The following is a 20,968-nucleotide window of genomic DNA, read 5'->3' as shown; positions in this document are numbered from 1 at the left end:
GATTGCTCAAGCAAATAATCGTGACGACTTTGCGACATACTGCGGACGCATTTATTTATAGTGACCCAATTACATTTGCTAATTTATTTAAAGCTGTCTGAGACCATTAATTCAGGTTCGGGACAGATTTTAAAAATGATTAATCGTGAAGGTTTTGCTGTAATGCAAACGACTAATAACTTTCCAAACATGGCCGTCAGAAGCACCGCCAGCGACGCTTAGATTGCGTTCAATTCTTGCACCAGTTTCTGTGGACGCTAGTTGATAGGCGTGGGAAACTTACGCACGCTCGCGTGCGTTTTTTTTTTTTTTTTTTTTTTTTTTTTTTACTTATACAAGCCTGTCTGTAAGCTTTTGGTTAGAAAGTAAGAGAAAGCTTCTCCAACTAGTTTTTCATAAAGCCGCTCAAGTTTGACAGCTTTGAAGAGACCGCTGCACCCACCTGTTAGGTCAGATCTCTCTCTCTCTCTCTCTCTCTCTCTCTCTCGTCGTTAGAACCCTCGGAAAAGTCTCTCTCTCTCTCTCTCTCTCTCTCTCTCTCTCGCAGTTAGATCCTTAAGTCCTACATTTCCACAGAAATCTCTCATTACAGTCTAATATGTAGCAACTCGTATGTATTGTGATCTGAAGTGTCAATCAAAAAAACCTTTTTGATTTTGTGGCACTTTCAAACGGCAAAACTGTGAATATTCTTGCCATATAAACTTTTCTATATATTGTTTTCTGTTAAAGGGAGTCATGGTAAATTTGGAACTCGGGAATCAACAGTTGAAGGGTTATTAGTAAATTAGTGTTCTAGGTATCCATATAGTCAGTCGTATTACAGGTAATTCTGATGGGAAATGATGGGGGCCGGTGTCGAATATATATTATAGTAAAAAGTGGCTCATTTAAGTGTTATCATTTGACTCGAATATCAGAACTGAAAACTGGACTTCTCGTACGTAGCTGGTGGGTTAAACTGAACTATTTTCCGTGACATAATTATGATATGGGATTTCCAAATATATCCTTTTTTCCAGTTATCCGAAGGTGCCGTGTTATTAACTGTCATTTCCCGGTAACTAGTGAGTTTCAAAATTGTGTTTTTATTACTTGAAGAGAAATGCTTTCGTATCGGCCTAGATTAAGCAAATTCTCGCTGGCATTTTTCGTTTTAATTGGAAAACTCTTTTCGTACAAGTGTTGCGAATCACGAAAGGCTTGTGTGGATAGAAAGTAGCCCCCCCCCCTCTCTCTCTCTCTCTCTCTCTCTCTCTCTCTGTGTCCTGCTGCTGGAAACAGAGACGGCAGCTTTCTTTCGTGTAAGAAGCCGGCAAATGTTGTTGTGCCTTTTAGGAAAGTGATGCAATAATCGGCAAAATAAGCCTATATATGAAAATGGCTGCCCTGTCAAAAGTAAAAGGAAGTAGAGAATGATTACGAACAGCTGGAAGAGAGAGAGAGAGAGTCCTTATCCTTACATCCTTACAGTTCGTTCGGGTTGCCCCAGGTCCCTCAGTGTGTGTGTGTGTGTGTGAGAGAGAGAGAATAAATACATTCGCAGAAAAAGAGTGGTTGATTTACCCCGAAGCGTTTGGTAGTGCCTTTTCGATCGTTTATATAAACGAAAAAAACTTCGAAAGTGGTTTTGTGAAAGAGGAAAGCGAACGTACAGGCCTATGTGACTTTTCCGCAGGCCTTGGCGCAGCTGAGTGGGCCTACGGGAGTTGGCGTGCTTGGTTTGAATAAAGGTAATGAAAGTCTGTTAGCTTTTGACAGAAATGGCGTAGCCATCCTGCCAAAACTGTGGTGACTACAAGCGCCAACAAAGTTTTTAGTTATGAGCACACACAGTAGGCCTACATGAGCACGATGTGGTCATAAAAGACGATTGTCATCTTTATCAGGCTCATTATTAGGGAAGAGGTACGATCTCTCTATTTTACATTTGTCAAAGGCCATACTGTGTATTCAACCTTTTACAACATATTGCAACGTAGTCAGCCAGGTCTGTTGGAAAGGGGAGGGAGGGGGGGAGGCTTGTTTTTCCACCAAATTTGGACCTCTGCTAACATATTTAATCATAATCATGCAGAAGGTGTTGTATCAATATCGTATTCTTTTCCCGTATACGTAACCTATTGGAACATATGTGGTGCTGGAATACATGTCATCACATTAAGTGTATTGCCAGGTCTGTTGGAGTAGGGGGGATGTTGTTTTTCCACTAAATCTGGACATTTATTAACAAAGTTAATCATAATTATGCTAAGGTGTTTAATAAACATCGTATACTAAAGCCAGACATTAAAATACTTATTGCATTAAGGGTGTATAGCCAATTGTCTTGGAAGGTGGGGAGGGGGTTTGTTTCCCACCAAATCTGGACCCCTCATCAACATTTACCCACATAATCATAATGAAGCAAATGGAGTTTTATTAATACCGTACAATGAAGCCAGACATTGAAAAAAAAGGCTAAATGACGCGTCAGATATCGTAGGGGTGCGTGTTCAGATCTACATTATTACTCAATATTGCTACCATAAGTATCGTAATATTTTACATCGTGTTTAGTCTGACTCACATCACTTCCTTCTTTAGGTAGAATTCGATCCCTTATTGTGTCCCAAGTTTCGATGCACAACATCGATATAGTTGTTCACGCTACTTTGGTGTTTTCTGGGTTCTTAACTGACACTGGCAGTAACAGAGTTTGTAGGACCTTCATTATGTTTGAAGGTATTGATTGTTCTGTTTTTGTGACACATGTTTGGTGAACTTTATTTTAAAGTAATATTATTCCTTTCAGAGATGAGAGAAAGGGGTCCGTCCTGTAGTTGTGTCCAGCTCTGGTAGAGTACAGTACTTGCACTGGTATCCCAGGACAGGGTCCCATAGTTGTGTTCATCACTGGTACTGTACTTCTGGTACTTGTCACTGGTATCCCAGGACAGGTCTGAGTGAGGCAATGGTGTTTATTCCATTAATGGTAACTGTGATCAAACAGGTTTATTTTTGCACATTTTTTTTTTATATCTTCACCCTGGTTATTGTCTGCGTAACCCCACATTCTTATGTCCGTGTGTGGACACGATACCGAATGCATTTATGCCGAAGCCAAGAAGTCGAACGGACAGGAAGAAGAAGAACGTACTTGATGCCGAACGGCCAGGAAGTCGAACTGATCGGAAGCCGAATTGACCGGAAGCCGAAAGGACAAGGTGTGCATGAATATATGTCGTCGAAAGGAAGAGAATAGATAATTGAAACCATTCTTTCCAACTTTCTTTCTCCAAAGATATAGGATAGATAATTAAAACCATTATTTGCAACTTTCTTTCACAAAATATTATTGAAAACAATGCAAGTCATAAAATAATAATGAAGTGAAATTAATTACAAGTATGAAGCATAATGTAAAAATATATATATAAAACTTTTATTATGTAATTAAAAATTGTAATCATTGTATACAATTCTTTGCCTAGTGGGGCAGAGTCGAATGTTCCACCTCCAAACCACGTTTGCTTTTTTGATGATAATGTATGTCACTTACACATCCGTTCTCTTCTCTCCTCGCGCTGGGTTGCGTCCAAAGCTCTGACCACTTCTGCCTTTGTTGCCTTTCTCGTGTGGATCTTCCAAGTGTTCTTTCAGGCAGGGCCCAGCTACACCAAGTGGCAATTCTTCCGTTGCATTCCTAATCATGATGTTTGTAACTACTTCCGAATTCCCAGCTGTACTCTTCTTCATACCGTCCAATACTTTAAAACCCGAATTACGAGCCCCATCAAGTGGACGAGAATGACCGCACACATTGCTTTGTACTTTATCATCAATAGTTTTAAGTCTAGCTCTACAATCCGCCGTTTTTCAACCGTCAATATGTAGCCTTATTAATCTTTTTATCCACAACGCAGGCACCACCTCTCAAAAGAAGCTTTCTTCCTCCTCGTTCTGTCTTAACGAAATCCGTGATCAAACTCAGGGGAGAGATTTTCAAATAGAAAAAAAAAATTTCATTGTTACCTGTAACGAAACTTGTCATTATCTATTTAAAGTTTGTGGTAATTATCTAATTTACGACCCACCCAAGATTGTTTCGACTTCTCGTATATTCGGCCTCATGTCTGTTCAGCATTTTGTCCGTTGGGAATTCTGGCCATTCGACACCATGTCCGTTCTTCTTCTTCTTGTCCGTTCGGCTTCTTGGCTTCGGCCTCTTGTCTGTTCGGCCTAAGTGCATTTGGCATCATGCCCTACTACCCTTCTGTCAGCATTTCTTTGGCCTCCTTACTTGACTGTCAGCCTTTGTGGTGATTTCCAGTTAAGTTTCATTTTTATTCATTTGCTTTTCAGTAAATATTAAAGTAAATTTCCCTATGTCAGAAGAATCAAGGTCATTGAATATCACACCTTTTTGCCTTTGCAGTGTGGGTAGTAATAGGTGCCCAGACATTCATGTAACTGTTTTAGAGGAATATTTTTCTTTATCACTTTTTTTTTTTCATCAGCTTCCTCCCTTCCAATATGGTTGTCAACTTCTCTCTCTTAATTTTTTCAGTTGTGGAATTTATGCCCCAAGAGGAAGCCTCCTGCCAGTCCGCAATACAGAGACTTATACAAATATTTAGTAAGTACTTACTAATCTTTTTTGTAAGAGTGAAATTCTAAGTTTGGATCAACAGTTTTAAATTTAAGGCAAACTTCTGCATAGCTGCAATGTTATGACTAGACCAATGATCTGTAGGTACAGAGAGGAGAAATTTAATTGACTGGACAGTCACTATTTAGGAATGAGATGTATTTGACTTGTACAAATTTTCTTTAAGTATGTTTGTTTTGTAAGCAGGAAATTTAGTGCGGGTCAACACCTCTGGTATTAAATGAGGGTGCAGGGACAGTTTGCCGGGTTAGTTGTTATGACTAAACTCACACAGCAGGTGCTACTCGGTTCGAGCATACTTGAATCCTGTTCATAATATAATATTTTTCCCAAGTCTATATTATGACCAATATAGCTTTAGGGTGTTAGTGGTTCAGCCATGATTGAATCATGCTGTTCATAATGTAACATGTTTCCTGAAGTCATTTTGTATCGTATTTGATTTAGCCAGATGTCTAAACCACAGACATTATTAGATAGACATACGACCTGTCCCCACTTGTACAAATATGATATTTAAATGACATTTTATTTTTAAGGTATCTGATTGTAGCCACCAGCATAAACATTAAAGAAATGCTGTTTAGCTACTTTCATGAGTAGCGCCGAGGTTTTATCATTAAATTTACGTACATTAAATAATAGTTTTTCTTCATAGCAAACTTTTCAGATGGCTCTGTCAAAGCAGTTATTTTTATACTAGACTTTGACACTTGTTTAAAATACTCTCCTCTCTCTAACTCGGTCACAATAAGAACTCTCTCTCTCTTGGTCACAATAAGAATCTCTCTCTCTCTCTCTCTCTTGGTCACAATAAGAATCTCTCTCTCTCTCTCTCTTGGTCACAATAAGAATCTCTCTCTCTCTCTCTTGGTCACAATAAGAATCTCTCTCTCTCTCTCTCTCTCTCTCTGGTCACAATAAGAATCTCTCTCTCTCTCTCTCTCTCTCTCTCATGGTCTCTCTCTCTCTCTCTCTCTCTCTCTCTCTCTCTCTCGTCTCTCTCTCTCTGTATTCAAGAATCTCTCTCTCTCTCTCTCTCTCTCTCTCTCTCTCTCGACGTCACAAGAATCTCTCTCTCTCTCTCTCTCTCTCTCATGGTCACAATAAGAATCTCTCTCTCTCTCTCTCTCTCTCTTGGTCACAATAAGACTCTCTCTCTCTCTCTCTCTCTCTCTCTCTCTCTCGGTCACAATAAGAATCTCTCTCTCTCTCTCTCTCTCTCTCTCTTGGGTCACAATAAGAATCTCTCTCTCTCTCTCTCTCTCTCTCTCTCTCTCTCTCTCTCTCTCTCTCTCTCTCTCTCTCTTGGTCACAATAAGAATCTCTCTCTCTCTCTCTCTCTCTCTCTCTCTCAGCAAGAACTAAACTCTGGCATGCTTGATCTGCTCACACCTACTTTCGACTCCAGTTGCTGGGCCTCAAACTTGAGTTCATCAGTGTCCTGTCCTCATTCTTGATGTGTTAGTGAGGAAGTTATAGCCCTCTTCAGTACCTTCAGTATTAAGCACCAAGTTCCTTGAATCCCCATCTTGTCCAGGAACTCTGGCCCTCCGGGGGGGGGGGTGTCCCCCCAGTGGACACAACAAAGTCCTTCTTGTGAAGATCCTAAACCTTTTTCCTGTGCTCTTAAGTACGATGCTCCTGCAATCTTATTTATTTCCATAGCTTGTCTCATTTATCTCTTTAATGTATCTTCCTGGATATCTTATAAACAGGAGCTACAGTACTGGAATGAGCAAACTTATAGCATAATAGGAAAATAATGCAGCAGATAAGACATGCATTGAATAATACATGTTTTTTTGTTTTCCAGGTATTGATATGTATGAAGAGGACAGCATCACCATCAAGACCAACCACTCTTCAATAGATGTGACAGGTTGCAGATTTAATTGAATCCAGCAGAGGGAATATAAGAATTTGTTTTTCAAGAGATATCCTACAAGTTCGATGTGCATTGAACGAAAGGCATTTGGCTGACAGCCTCAGAATTCATCTTGGGAATCTTAATAGTGTGTCTTGAAAGTGAGGTTGGAAAGGAATATCCAAAACTGTTCCGTTTACCAGATATCTTGGCATCATGCAGTTCCAACTTCAACTGGTAACTCTTCAAGATTTATAGATCATACTTCTTGTTTTCAAGTGAGTGTTTAGCCATGGTAAGGAAAATGTTTTGTCTTAGCAACAAAGGAGAAGTAACTGAAAAAGTAAATATGCAGTTTTGGTATGGGAATAATTAATCTGGTTTTTGTCAAAATAAATATTGTGTTTGTGTTTGTCAATACCTGATCAATTTGTGCTCTCTCTCAAAATAGACCCTAAAATCAAGTCTTTGACACCTGAGTCAGAGAAAATATCTGTCCTACATCTGGCAGGCTGTTGTTTTACTTGGCAAATTCTTTTTGCTTTTTCTGCTCTGAGATGGATTAACAATTCTGTTTGGCAGTTTTTGAACTTGTCCAATTTGGAGTCCTGCTCACTGAAGCCTATTGTGCACAAACTCTCGTCTGTTCCTGAGTCAGAAAGTTTCATGTCTACATTCACCAGTCTCTTGTTTTACTTGTCAGGTTCATTTTGCTTTGTGGACCCTATGGAATTGGATTAACTCTTTCATTTGACAGTTTTTTAACTGTCTAATTTAGTGTTCTGCTCTTTGCAGCCTCCGTCACATTGCTGTGGGTACTGCTGCTGTGACTTGAGCGCAGTTTCTGTGTTAGCTAAGCACAAACTCACTTCATTGCTTTCTGGCGCCTTGTAGACATTGGAGCTTACTTCGTTCCTTGTGTTGGTCTAAGTTATTTGTATCTTTAAAACGTCCTTTATGTTCAGAAAGAGAACATCCATGTATGCCAGATCTGCTGGTATAATGTTTTTCGGAGCAGCAGTTTTTCCTGCTGTGTGTGCTTGCAATTTTTTTTTAACATTGGATTTGAAATTTGGCTACAACGACAGTCTTAGACTAAATCCTTTTGGATGACTTGACAGTCTTTGGTTTCTGTTTTTGCATTTAGGTTTTGTAGCTTTTTTCAAGTTCTTTAGAAGGAAAAGAAACATCCGTTGTACAAGATTAAGAGTTTCTAGGATTAGGTTGCTCGAGCATCTTGTCTTGTTACTGTTCCTGTCTTAAAACAGCCAGCAATGGTTATGCGCTTTCCCTGTAGACATTCAGACCTAGGCTTTCAGCTCATTTTCCCAAGGACTTGAAAGTTAAGTAATTTCTCTGCTGCTGTCCAGAACGTGGTGAACTAGGAAATCGTCTCTCATTATCCCATAGAACTTTACCTATTTGGCTCCTTTAGGATATTTTGATGTTTTGTCTGAATCCATTTATGGTTGGATGCTTTTGTTTTCCATTTTCTGTATTCTCTTGACTGTGTGCTGCTTAGAACATATGGGGTGTCTTTTGCCTTTAAAGTCTGTCGCCTATTTGGTAATTTTGCAGAAATGTTTTTTGGGGGTTCTGTCTAAACAGGTACCCAACGTTCTTGTCTAGTTTGTTCCCGAACGCTGCTGTTTGTATGCTTCAGATGTTACTTTTGTTAACACAAGTTTAAGAATCTGCTTTATGGCAAGGTGGTTTCCCAGAGCAAAACTCATTGTTGCAGGATACTGTTGAGACGAATCCCTTCCCACAGGTACTGATTGAAACTGCATCTTTTAGATGTTTGTGGCACCATCAGGTCGTACTGCCTGGTCGTCTTACAGGGCCAATAGTCTTTGATTTCCTCAAGCAATTTTGAGTGGTTTTGACTTGGTAGGCACCATGCTTTCTTTGTCTAGTTTGTTCCTGAATGCAGCTGTTTGTATGCTTCATATGTTCCATTTATTGACACCAGTTTTTTACAAGTTACCCCAGTACTTCCTAGCTGAAGTACACATCGTCTACAACAGGCCAAGTCTCAGGTGAAACTACTTAATCACCTGTTGCATCAACAATACTCTGTCTTTTGACAAGGGGTGGGTCTCTCTATGGTGGCGGTTGTGAGTCTGCGAAACTCTAGTTCATTTTGGAAATGGCGAGTTAGATTTATCAAGCAAGAATGGCAGAAAAAGTTAAAGTTTTTTGTGTGGTATATGCAGCTTTCAAACGTGATTGGTTAAAGGGTTGTCTCCATAAAGTATGAAGCTACAATTGAGATAAAATAGTACCAAGGTCAAAGATCAAAGGTAAGTTCTTCAAAGGTCACAGATGACTTACAGAAAGGGTACGTAAAATAACAGAGGGGGTGAAATTCCCTATATCAGGGTAACAAACTGAATAAAGCAGTTCACATTAAAGTGTTAAGACTTGTTAAGCAAGACTAGTAAGGACAGAAATATGCGAGTTATGACAAACTTAAGGCCAAAACGACAGGTTTGAGAGGAGCCATGTAGAAGGACAAACTTATATATATATCTTTGGGTACAGTGGAAAAATTTGTCATAGTGACGTCACTACACGCATCTCAAGGTACGGTACAAAAATGACGTCAGTTGTGACGTCACTGCGTGCAGCTTATGGTGGAAAAATTAGGAGACTTCATAGTTGTGACGCCACTGCACAGAAGTGTAAAACCCATTTCACACGTAGTAGTGACGTCAATCACCACCCTGCTTAAGGTGGGAAAATTAGGTGACGTCATAGTCATGACGTCACTCCATGCAGGTAGGTTGAGTGTATGAGCGTTTCACATGACGTCATAGGTGATGACAAATATAACTAATAAACATTGTAGGCCAATGATATAAAGTAAATAAAGACCATGAGATAATCGTACGTCCTTTTATTTAGACCCATAAAATCATATCGGGAAGGTTACTCGTGATAATGAAAAATTTTTTTTTTTTTTTTACTCCTCGGACCCAGCATTGCAATGCCCCGGAGGAGAGAGAGAGAGAGAGAGAGAGAGCGCCCCCAGCTGGAGGTAATGATGAAACCAGTCGGTAACCAACTCTGAAGCACGACCCAAAGGGCTTGAAGTTTCCTTAGCTGACAACAGCTGATTGCCGAGATGGGAAGAAGTCTCGTATAGACTTCCCTCGTGCTTTCCAAGATGTCCGCCAGTTTTCTATGCCGCTAGGGAAGATATGATGTCAGACCATCTCAAATGTCGGAGAATGATGTTTAAGTAAATAAGACTGAGGTAGGCGTGGCAAGGCTGCCACCAAGACAAGCCTAGACTTACCTTCACTCTTATGGCTGTGGTTTCGTACTTCAGCAAGTGCTTGGTTCACCTGTAGTGTCTTGTGAAACAAGGCGTGAAATTCCCGTAGACTTAAACCACCAGAATTTCGTCCAGAAGTATAATGGCCCACACCCACAAAAATTTTCCAAGTCCAGTTCCCCTATGGATGACATGTCAGGATATCTACGGTTGTAAACGTACATTTGTGGCTTTCTGACCTCCGTTTTTTTCGTTAAGATTTCTAGTCTTTAGAGTTCCCTCACGTCTTCTTATTAGAAAATGAGTCTTTTTAGTATAATTGAACCTCAGAAAACAGGAGGCAAATGCGGGAGAGACAGGAACGAAGATAAATATTTCGAACGTATCAGCCATCAGACATCGACTTTAGCACCTGACACGATTCTTGACTTTTGAGAGCTGTAGAGGATAATTTCCTTGTAAAGATTAATTGATAAGGCTAATTCAACCTCATTTTCAGAGAGGTATTTATGTAAAACTGACTTCATTCTTTTCAATACGGATTTCAATGAAATAACTTGGTAGATTTTAAGGGTCTCACACAGCCTGACGCCCTGGCATATTTCAGCATTCTGATGTCAAGTCTGATATCAAAATGTCAATAATGGTTGTTAAATTGAAGTCTGGTCATGATTATAAACATGAAACTTCAATTTGCCGCAATTATTGCCATTTTGATGTCAAACCTGACCGCAAAAGGCTGAAATATGTCAGAAAATATTGATTCATTTTCACTTCATATTTTTATTAGTTTTCGTTCCTTCAAATACCTTTGCCTGGCTAACTTTTCCCATGTGAATTTGATGATACAATGCGTTTAATCATAACTTGTAAAACTCCAAGTTCCATGATATTGGTGCATTTTTAATCAGAGAAATATACATTCCCATTATTTTTATATTTTTACAGCATTTTATGGCGATTAGTTTCAACCTCTTAAAATTCATGTATCTGCTGCACCCTCGTAATTTATACATTTGCACAATGTTAATAAGATTTAGCTTTTAAATTATTTCAGCCGCATTTTTTAGGCTTAACCTAATAACTTGATGAGCACCACACCACTGAATTCTTGAGAACTGAATTTCTAAGTAACTTCAAATTCACGGCATTAATTCAAGACTTTTAAAAGTTTTAATTTGGTGCTATTTTCAGTTCACATGATATTTTCATCTACAAGATTTATTTTCAAAGCATTGAATATTCATTTATATTCTCAGATGTCTTTCTGAACAAGAGAATTACAGGAACTTCACAAATAAACCAAAGAAAATCTACAATTAACTTTATTTCATCAAATTACAAGTTATCCTACAGTCTCTTGTTACAACAAAAGCAATTAATCACATCAAGACACACAGTCTCCCCAAAAGCAGACAAGTGACCCAAATACCTTCAGGTGGAACAAGCGGCGCCTTACTGCACCTCCCCCTCCCAAAACAAACCACTTCGTCTTATAGGCCCAACACCATTCAATGTAAGTGATTGAGTCAGGTAAATGGGAGGGGCGTGCAAAGCTAATATCCTCCTGCCCTGAGTTCCTCCTCCCAGCAGGACAGCAGGTGGGACTAACGTCAACCTTCACCGTACACGTGGACCACCAGGCCAATTTAGGTTGTGTGTGATGCGCCTTACAAGAATCCACCCCATTGCCAGCAATTAGGGACATGTACAGCCTAACTAAGTAGTAATTGCCAAGTAACTGAGAGTAATAGGCCTAGCTAACAGGTAATTTCTAAGTAATTTCAGTTAAAAACTAATTTTGCTACATTAGCAGGTAATTAGAGAGAAAACCAGCCTCTTTACCCGGTAATTATGCAATCAGAGAGGAACATTCGTCCCATTACCAAGTAATTTGGGATAGGTATAGGCCCAACTAAATAGTAATTATGTAATCAGGGAGAAAACATAGGCTCATTAACGAATAATTTTGTAGAAAAAACTTTCATTAACACGTAATTTGGGTAAGACATCGTCCTCTTTAAAAGAGCAATTATCTAATTGGGGAGAAATAATCAGCCCATTGCCATATAAATAAGGGATAATCACTTCATAACACGTAATTAGAAGAGCAAAGTTCACTTCATTAACAGGTAATTATAGAGAAAATGTCCAGCACACTGACTGGGACATTCATTCCTTCAGGTCTTTTGAAGTTGGAATGTCGTCGTCTCAATCTTTCTGCTTCCAGTTTGAACAAGACTACGAGGAGCAGAACATGACTGAACGTTCAGAAAATTCGTCTCATATAATTACTGACAATAAGAATAACTTATTTACCCTTATCAGAATAAGGACACGTAGCTAAAAACTTGCCTAAAAATGAAAATTGCTGTTTGATGTGGCATATGAATATATTAAAATTACTGTCTCATGTACTAGAAGGGCTATGGGACAATGAGGCCAAACTTACCTAAAAATGAAAATTGCTATTTAATCTTGCAGTAAAAACCTCCCAATTGACATACTTTGTAAGCAAGGATTAATATCAAACTGACTTTCTATACAAAAATCACACTCTAGATAAAAAGCAAAACTTTCTTGGGCAGAAAACTGACGAGCAAGTGATAAAAACCATAAACTCTTTCAGGCAGGTCTTCACTTTCTGGGCAAAATCAACTGTGGCTCCCAAACTGACAAACTTGGTATGCCTGTAAACTCCTCTTTCTGGGCAAAATCAACTGTAGCTCCCAAAATGACAAACTTGGTATGCCTGTAAACTCCTATTTCTGGGCAAAAATCAACTATGGGTCCCAAACTGACATATTTTGCAGGCCTATAAACTCAACAAACTTTTAGGCCAATAGACGAAAAACTTTAACAGCAAAATTACTTGCTGAAAGACTTCTGAGCAAGGAAAGAGTAAATTAATACTTTGATATAAAAATTGACAGACTAACAGATTTTCGAGCCCAAACAAAATCACAATACATTTCAGTCAAAACAAAGTCCTTCCAGGAATCAATTTACTTTCTTCACATTTTCTGGGTAAAAACCTCCCTAGTGAAAATCGGTAGGTAAGACTAACACTTTTTCGGGCAAAAGTTCCGCCAAAGAGACACACACTTCAGGCAAAAAGCCCCCCATAGTGAAAATCCTTAGGTAAGACCAACAGTTTTTAGGTCAAACTAACAGTCTCCTCTAAAGATAAAACACAGCTTAGGAAAAACTTCTGCCAAACAGACCCTTTCCTGACAAAATCTTTCGAAATGACCCACTTTTTTGGGGCAAAACTTCCCTGAGCATAAAATTCACAAAATATAAAAGACATTTTGTTAAGTGGTCTCCCTGAAGCCTCAGGAGAACTCTCAGAGCAGGAATAGAACTTCTAATCAAAAACTCTCCCAAACCAGAAAGTATACTTCTTGCTTCAGAGAAGACAGAAAACTGCTTTCAGACTTTCTATGAAAAAACAGACAAAATAACAGACTTCACAGCCAAAAAACAAACTCCCTAGCAGTTTCTCGCCTCCCCAAAAATCACAAACTACTAAATTTTCTGGTCCCAAAAATTCCAAACAAACAGACTCTGTATAAAAAAAAATACAGACTGGCAAACTTCTAAGAGTAAGAAAATAATAGTAACTAACAAACTATCAATAAAAATCACCAAGGAACAGACTTAATAGCAAAAAACTTAAGACTTTTAGGCAAAAACTCACTAACCCAGACATCTTAAAAACCACTGTATCAAAGTTAACAGACTTCGTAAAGGCAGAACCGTCAAAATTAACAGGTTCCTGAAGACAAAAACAACCGCATACGAGACAGGCTACGTGAAGGTAAAAGCAACACACAGACATTTTCAAATAAAATTCTGTCACAGACAACAAAATTAGTTCAAGGAGAATATCACACAGACTATTTTGCAATCTAAAACCAAATGTATTACAAATATCAAAAGCATACTTTCTGAAAGCAAAATATATCAAAAGCAGACTTTCTCAGAACAAGCTTCTCAGATCAATTGACTTTCTAAAAGTGAAAGTACCACAGACTAACAGACTTTCTAAAAACCAAGAAATGTGAAAGGGATATCAGCCTAGAGAGAGAGAGAGAGAGAGAGAGAGAGAGAGAGAGAGAGAGAGAGAGAGAGAGAGAGAGAGAGAGAGAGAGAGAGAGAGAGAGAGAATAAATGAATGAGGGAACATAAAATAAAACTGATACACCTAATATTCAGGAGACGTCAGCAGCAGCAGCGTAGAGCAAGATGAATTTGCTCTTGTCTTAAATATTTGGAGACCAGAAGAGTCCACAACAGTACTAGAAAAACTATTCTACATTTTAGCTGTAGCCAAGATAAGACTCCCCACTAATCTCCTAATAAAGCTAAACAATATAAAGGTTTCTGTTCACTGAAATTTACTACTTACACACTGTGGAAACACTCAAAGCACAACTCTTAACATTAACCAAATTTATTCTCATGTCTGGTCTATTAACAGCAAAACTTCTGTCCTTCAATTATTCCAAAACTTGACTCTCATGGGAATAACATTTGAATACTAAGACTTCATGAGCAAGAACCAGATTAAACCACAAACCAGCACCATGAAATGAAAAAGGACGGATTAAAGCCTAAACTACATATCAGTAGGAGGCTTTCTGAATGATGTTACTATATCAACACTCAGGAAAACCCTGCACAAATCCACTGACATCTGGAAAAGTAAGTTGCTCACTCAGCAATATAAAACCAAGGAAATTTTCTAGCATACATCATGGCCAGTGTCTTAACTTACCCAAGGTCAGGGTACATTAACTATAAATGCAGCTGACATTCTAGTGATTCCTCTAGGTTACATGACTCAGCAAGGCTTGCCAAGATCAGTTTTGGAGCAATGTAAAAGCTTACACCAGTTATACATCAGAATGTACACGAAGCAATAAAGTTACGTCTCTAATCACACATTCTGTTAACAACAAATGGCCCCAGACAGTACTATACCACCATTACTTAAGGACCTCACATCTGGGACATACATCAATTCTAAGAGCCAAACACAAGGTTCAGTAAACCAGTACAACACCGTCTACAAATCCTTAAGAAACCTTTCTGTACCTGAAGGCACTAACCCCAGTGGTTCTCAACCAGGGTAATTTCAGAGTTTCGGGGATGGTGAACACAGATTAGCAGGCTCAAACTGGCTCTAGGACCACAAAATGCATTACTCCGCACTACTAAAAGGTCACGTTGGACTTTTTCTCTAGCTTGCTTGTGTTTGTGTTGTATTTTGAGGCAGACAATTTTGGAAAGGTCGGGGGGGAGGGACATTCTGACATATGGTGAAAGGGTGCACAGGCAAAAAGTTTGAGAACCACTGCACTAAACCATTTCAAACTGACGTAAACATTTCAGAAATTGGCATTAAAATGTGCTGCAGTTTCTGTAAGGATATGACTAGTTTCTCCATGGCATCGGATTCTTCTAAATCTACTACCAACCTTTTCTTGAGAATACTTTCTATATACATTAAGCTTTATATTAGAAAGGTCACCTGAGGACAGTTTCCTCATCTTAATAAATGACAGGGAAAACCTTTGTTTTCTATCCCTCTATGGTCCCTCACAGCCTCAGATCTCAGCGTGCCTTATGGTAAGGTATTTTGTGAAAGTAGGTATATACTAACCTTTCTAGTGCGTATATAAAAACTACATTATTACATTACATATGTCAAAAGGTCTGGGAAATACTTTTGTTTCTGTCATTTTCAGGCCAAAAACCACAAACATTCCTCCAAGGTTGACACACGCAGCTTTATCTAATTAACTGGACGATGTTACGAACTTTGTAAGGTTTTCTCACACACAACTCTAAGGGCCATCGTAGTATTTATCCCTTCTTTATTTCAGGTACACGAATGTGATTTGAGCCTAAGACGAGAAGGCGTTTGAGCTAGCTGGTACCCCTTTTGGAACAACGGGTTATGTGTCGAAACATAATTAAAAGTTTTGTCATACTTTTCAGCAAAAGGATAACTTTTAACTTTGCAAAATGTTCTTATAGACTTACTTGAAGGCTTTTAGCACAACTTTCAATTTTCTAAATGTCTTGAAACTGTATCTTTTAAGACATCTGGCAGAATGTAAATGGTATTCTGTATTTAAAAAATAACCTTGTGTGGACAATTTGTATGTAAACTTTTGATATATCAGCATCTATTACAATTAATTAAATGCAGCATCTTAAAAATGACAAATTCTCTAATCTTCGTAAATGATGCTCTACAGTTAGAATGATTCCATTACATCACCAAATTTACATAAATGAGGCCAGGAAATGGTATTTGAAATAACAGAAACCTAATAATAATAATTAAATTATAAGTAAAATTAACCAATTCAGTGAAAATTTCAAAACTGAGAACCTATCTTAGAAAATAATTTTAGTCAATTATCCATTATAAAAACAAGTCAGTTTCATATATAAGAACCCTGGAGACAGATCAAACACCCTATCAACAAATGTTTACAAGTAAATTTATAAACACAGCTCTAAGGAAAGAATTTCCCAGCTAAATTCAACCAAACAATGGCTCATACATTCTAAAATATATATACATCATAACCCGTCTTTTACTTAATGTTCCCAGTTTTCTCTGAGATTTAATACAACACTCAAATTCTGTAACAAGACATGGGAGAAAAATCTTACAAGAAACTTTAATGAAAACAGAAAACAGATTGACAAAATATATAAAAATAGTAGATTTTTTCTTACAAGTTATTCATAGAGAAATGAACAATTGATTTTTTTGGGACGCCATTATGCTCGTTTGACGCAAAATTCTGACAATGAAAATACACAGGGTCAGTTGCCCAGTTCATAAGACACTAAAGGTCAATAACGTTTGCCTAGAACAAAACTTACAGCCATGGGAGCGAACATAGACCTATTTGTCTTGGTGGCAGCCTTGCCACACCACCTTAGGCTTACTGTACTTAACATTATTCTCTGACATTTTGAAAAGGTCTAACATATCTTCTCTAGCCACATAGAAAACTTGGAAAGCACAAAGGGAAGTCTATACGAGACTTCTTCCCATCTCGGCAATCAGCTGTTGTCAGCTTGAAAAACTCAAGCCCTTTGGGTCACCTTCAAAGTTGGCAACAGACTGGTTTCATCATTACCTCCAGCTGGGGGCCTCTCTCTCTCTCTCCTTCAGGCACTGCAATGCTAACCCCAAGGGAGGCCTTTAATTGTAAGTCTTTCCAGTTTCGTTTACATTCAGTGTAATATGAAGACTTCTGAACTTCAGCTTACGTCCCTTAATGAAGGTTAATATTAAATCTTTGCAGACTCTTCTCTAGCTCTCACTACATACACAGTGTCAAAAACTAGCCTCTGTTATCAAAATATTAAAGTAAGATTAAACTCCTAACTTAATCACATTACAAAACATGAACCACCTCAACATTTAAGACAAAATCTCAAAATTCAATGAACAATATGGTGGCAAAATAAATATCTTGACATTCAAAGATTTACAAGAGTTTCACACCGAACAATTAAATACCTGTAAATGTTTTAAGCATGTGTTTAGTAGAATGTAAGAGTAAATGTAGGGTGAGGTACTTAATCCCTATGTCTGGAAGTAATACTTAAGAAACTCCTTGGTGTAAAAGTGTGAGAGAGTTAGGGTCAAGTGGTGTGCTTTCAGCAAAGCATGTCATGCACCCATAGAATCCTCCGATAGAGAAAGATGCTTTAAAACACGTAAGACGTACAGTACAAGGCAGCTTAGGGGGACAACTATGCATTGATTCTTCAAAATTACTATGTGAAGACTTGGGCAAAGCACAAAATGTGTATCGGTGCTTCAGGAGAGAGAGAGAGAGAGAGAGAGAGAGAGAGAGAGAGAGAGAGAGAGATCTAACCAAAGCAAAAAGCATGTGGACTTCAGCATAGCATGAAATGTGCTGGATTTTTTCCTGCCAAGTGTTCAAGCGATCAGAACTGCTTCTACATTTGCCAAGAAAGAGTGAAATTCTGCAGCTTCAAGTTGTGTTGTAACTAAGGAAAGTTTAATGTATTTCAGGAGACTGAAGAAATGCCCTGAATGTGGGAGTTTGTGATTTCAAGTTCACAATCAGAATGGAAAGTTGAGAAGAAGCAAGAACAATATCTTAGTTACTTCTACAGCTGAGAACTTTGCAGAAATTTATTGGCTCTCCAGATTTCTGCCAAAGTTGGCTCAGGGAAAATCTGTATAGCTATGGGCTCGAATTTTGAAGTTTATGTAGCCTAACTGCAATATACACACATATAAAAAATGAGGCACTGGATACAAATATTTTCTGGGTTTTTGTTGTGCTGAGAAACAGAGAAGGCAATAATTGCTTCTCTAACAACATGAAAGCTAAGAATTGACGGGAACTGAGCAGAAAGCTGAAATGCAGAAGTCCTTCTACAGTACAAGAAAATCAGTATACAATACACAATTTGGTATACAATAATTTTCCCAATATTCAAATTTCAAAGTTAAATGTTAAAAAATAACGGTTAACTCAAATTTTGATTTGATCAGGTTACTTAAAAAGCAATGGAATTGCAAGAAACATGCTAACAAAACAAAAATATTAATACCTTAATCTAAGATAGTCTCCATATGTCACGACACTGTTCACTGGGAATTCTAAAATTTATGCAACCTTTAACTCAAGACTTCATGAATCTGAATTTCTTGAACACTTAACGTTAACAAAGCCATAAACATCCAAGATATACTTGTTGCAACGTAACTACATTGTCCAAACTGGTTTCCTTCCTAATCTTAGACAACTCTCCTGACAAGATTTCCCTTTTGATAACTATCCGAAATATCCTTGGTGCCTGTAATGACCTGTACATTATATGGCTACTTGTTCACATGGCTTCATTGTGAGTTATTCTCAAGGAAAGTGTACTTGTAATCATATTCCCTAATTACTAATAACATTTAATTAAACAGCTACTATCCTAATCCCTAAGTAGTCCACTAAGATATGAAATGTCCCTTTTGTAATGGTCAAGAAAGTAAATTAGTGGCCCAGTTAAAATATTACTGACTAGGTCTCAAGATGATTTTACTCTTCCCAGAAAGTCTGCCTATCAGTGCAACATTAATTAAGAGCACTGAGTTTGATTATGCATATATATACCCTAAAAGATACCATCGTTAACAATACCTAATCTCATTTAAGGTAACGCTTTCAATTTGAGTCTATCCTCAAGTAATGTATTCAATAGGAAGAATCATTCAGCTAAAATACCTCAGAGTAACACTTCAGTATGTAACCTCCCCATGCCACGCTCAGTGTCTTGAAATATGCAGAAATTCCATGATAATAATGCTCTTGATAAGGTACTCTCAATATTTACACAATTAACCTTTAAATGGTTTGTGTTTAATGTTAAACAAGAAGCATTATTTTCACGGCAAGCTTGTAAAAAAAAAAATCAGAGTATTCTTCAATCGGTTAAAAATAATGACAAGTTCTTCTTCATGTTATCAAATTTGGGATAAAACTGATTAAATGAATGCTGAAATATCTCCTGTCTTAACAGTGCAAATGTTTCAGGCTATGATGCCTCCCTTGTATTAAAGGAAACAAAGTCTTTCAGCAACCTAAGTTTTAAAGCAAAAGTACCAACGCTTTTACATCAACCTTACAATACTTGGAGACCTCGGAACTATTATAAAATTAATTCTCAATAAATCCTGATATAAATCAATAACAAACAAACTATGGATCATAGCTACAAAGGAATATATAAGAAAATTAACGCCAAGTCCCTTCTACGATGGAAGCTAATTTAGAATTTCCTCAGATATATTGACAAAAAAAATATCTCTAGCCGAAAATATTGTCTATTCTATGAGAGTTCCTACCTTACGATTTTATTCTACAAAACTGTTCCTAATTATATTGAGTTCCATGATATTCCATAAAATCAGTTGAAATGTTTCTCTTAACTAACGAACTTTTTGCGATGACCATAATTGAGGCGTTCAGCATTACAAGGGGCCTCTCGCCCCCTCCCCCCAAAAATCGAGTTATAATCCATCAAAGCTTTGGAAATTCAGCCCACTCTAATTTCTTTATTTTTCAAGGTACAAAGTTGAATTTTGTCTGAGATGAAGTATTTTGCGACCAGGAGTAGAATAGTATGCATAAAAATTACAGTTCGACCCCACCCCTTTTTGGGATAAAAGGGGATTATTTTAGAGCTGACCAGGTGAAAAGGCCATTTTCAAAAGTTGGGGCAAGAGGCCCTTCTAATGCTGAACGCCTGATATATGAACTTCAGGGAAGTTGCTGAAAATGATCAGAATTACCTACTGTTAATCTCACGTGATCTTCTTACCTAGGGCAAGCAGTGACCTACTGGATAGGGCAGGTCAAAACTAAGTTGATGAAAAAACTACCCTTTAAACATGATCCAAAATGTAGCCATGACTATAAAATAGTTAATATTAACTGGTAAGAACTCAGTGTTTAATATCTTGTAGTCTGAAACATCCTTAACTACCTAAAAGCTGATATTAAACTAACGAGAATTATAGGTAAGAAAATATGTATCCTTAAATGTTAGAATATGTATCCTGAAATTTACTAAGCTACTTCATAGCTGATAAGAAACTAAAGTGAAAACATTGCAACGAAGAACATAGCTATATAAAAGTCGTAAGATGTTAAAGAGAGAGAGCTTGTCCTGATATAACCTGAGCTTTTAGATGGTCAATCTTAAACTTATGAATCTTATGTAAAGGAAAAAGTATCCCGGAACATTCAGATAGCTAATACGAACAAGAAAACTACATATGTATCCGGATACACTGAGCTACTTTGAACTGGCATGAAACTAATGCTAGATTCATGTAAAAACTAAACTACGCATCCTGTAACATGTGAACTAGTTGACTGCTGATGTGAAACAGATGCAGAACGTCCCGTACATAAAAACATCTACATCCTACACAATTTTGAGCTGACAGGAAGCTTTAAATTGCCAAGAAATAAAAAAAAAAATATTCCTGAAATGTCCTTAAACTTATGAATCTTACGCAGAAAAGACTCTGTATCCTTAAATATACTGAGTTATCATTCAGCTTCCGTTCAACTGATGTGAACATTAAGTTAGCAATATT

At 37.7% G+C, this 20,968-nt stretch overlaps 2 long non-coding RNA genes across 2 annotated transcripts in view; one reads left to right on the top strand and one right to left on the bottom strand.

Moving 5' to 3' along the window:
• Positions 1-20,968, bottom strand: part of LOC136838111 (uncharacterized) — a 271,933-nt gene that overhangs the window by 41,484 nt on the left and 209,481 nt on the right. The window lies entirely within an intron of this gene.
• Positions 2,795-6,642, top strand: LOC136838205 (uncharacterized). Its single transcript, XR_010852896.1, has 3 exons — positions 2,795-2,974; positions 4,550-4,618; positions 6,468-6,642. It is a non-coding gene; the product is annotated as an uncharacterized lncRNA (long non-coding RNA).

The sequence above is a fragment of the Macrobrachium rosenbergii genome, unplaced genomic scaffold (assembly GCF_040412425.1).
Source record: "Macrobrachium rosenbergii isolate ZJJX-2024 unplaced genomic scaffold, ASM4041242v1 171, whole genome shotgun sequence".
Lineage (NCBI taxonomy): Eukaryota > Metazoa > Arthropoda > Malacostraca > Decapoda > Palaemonidae > Macrobrachium > Macrobrachium rosenbergii.
Note: the sequence above shows the minus strand (reverse complement) of the source record. Positions and strands in the feature narration are given on the sequence as shown.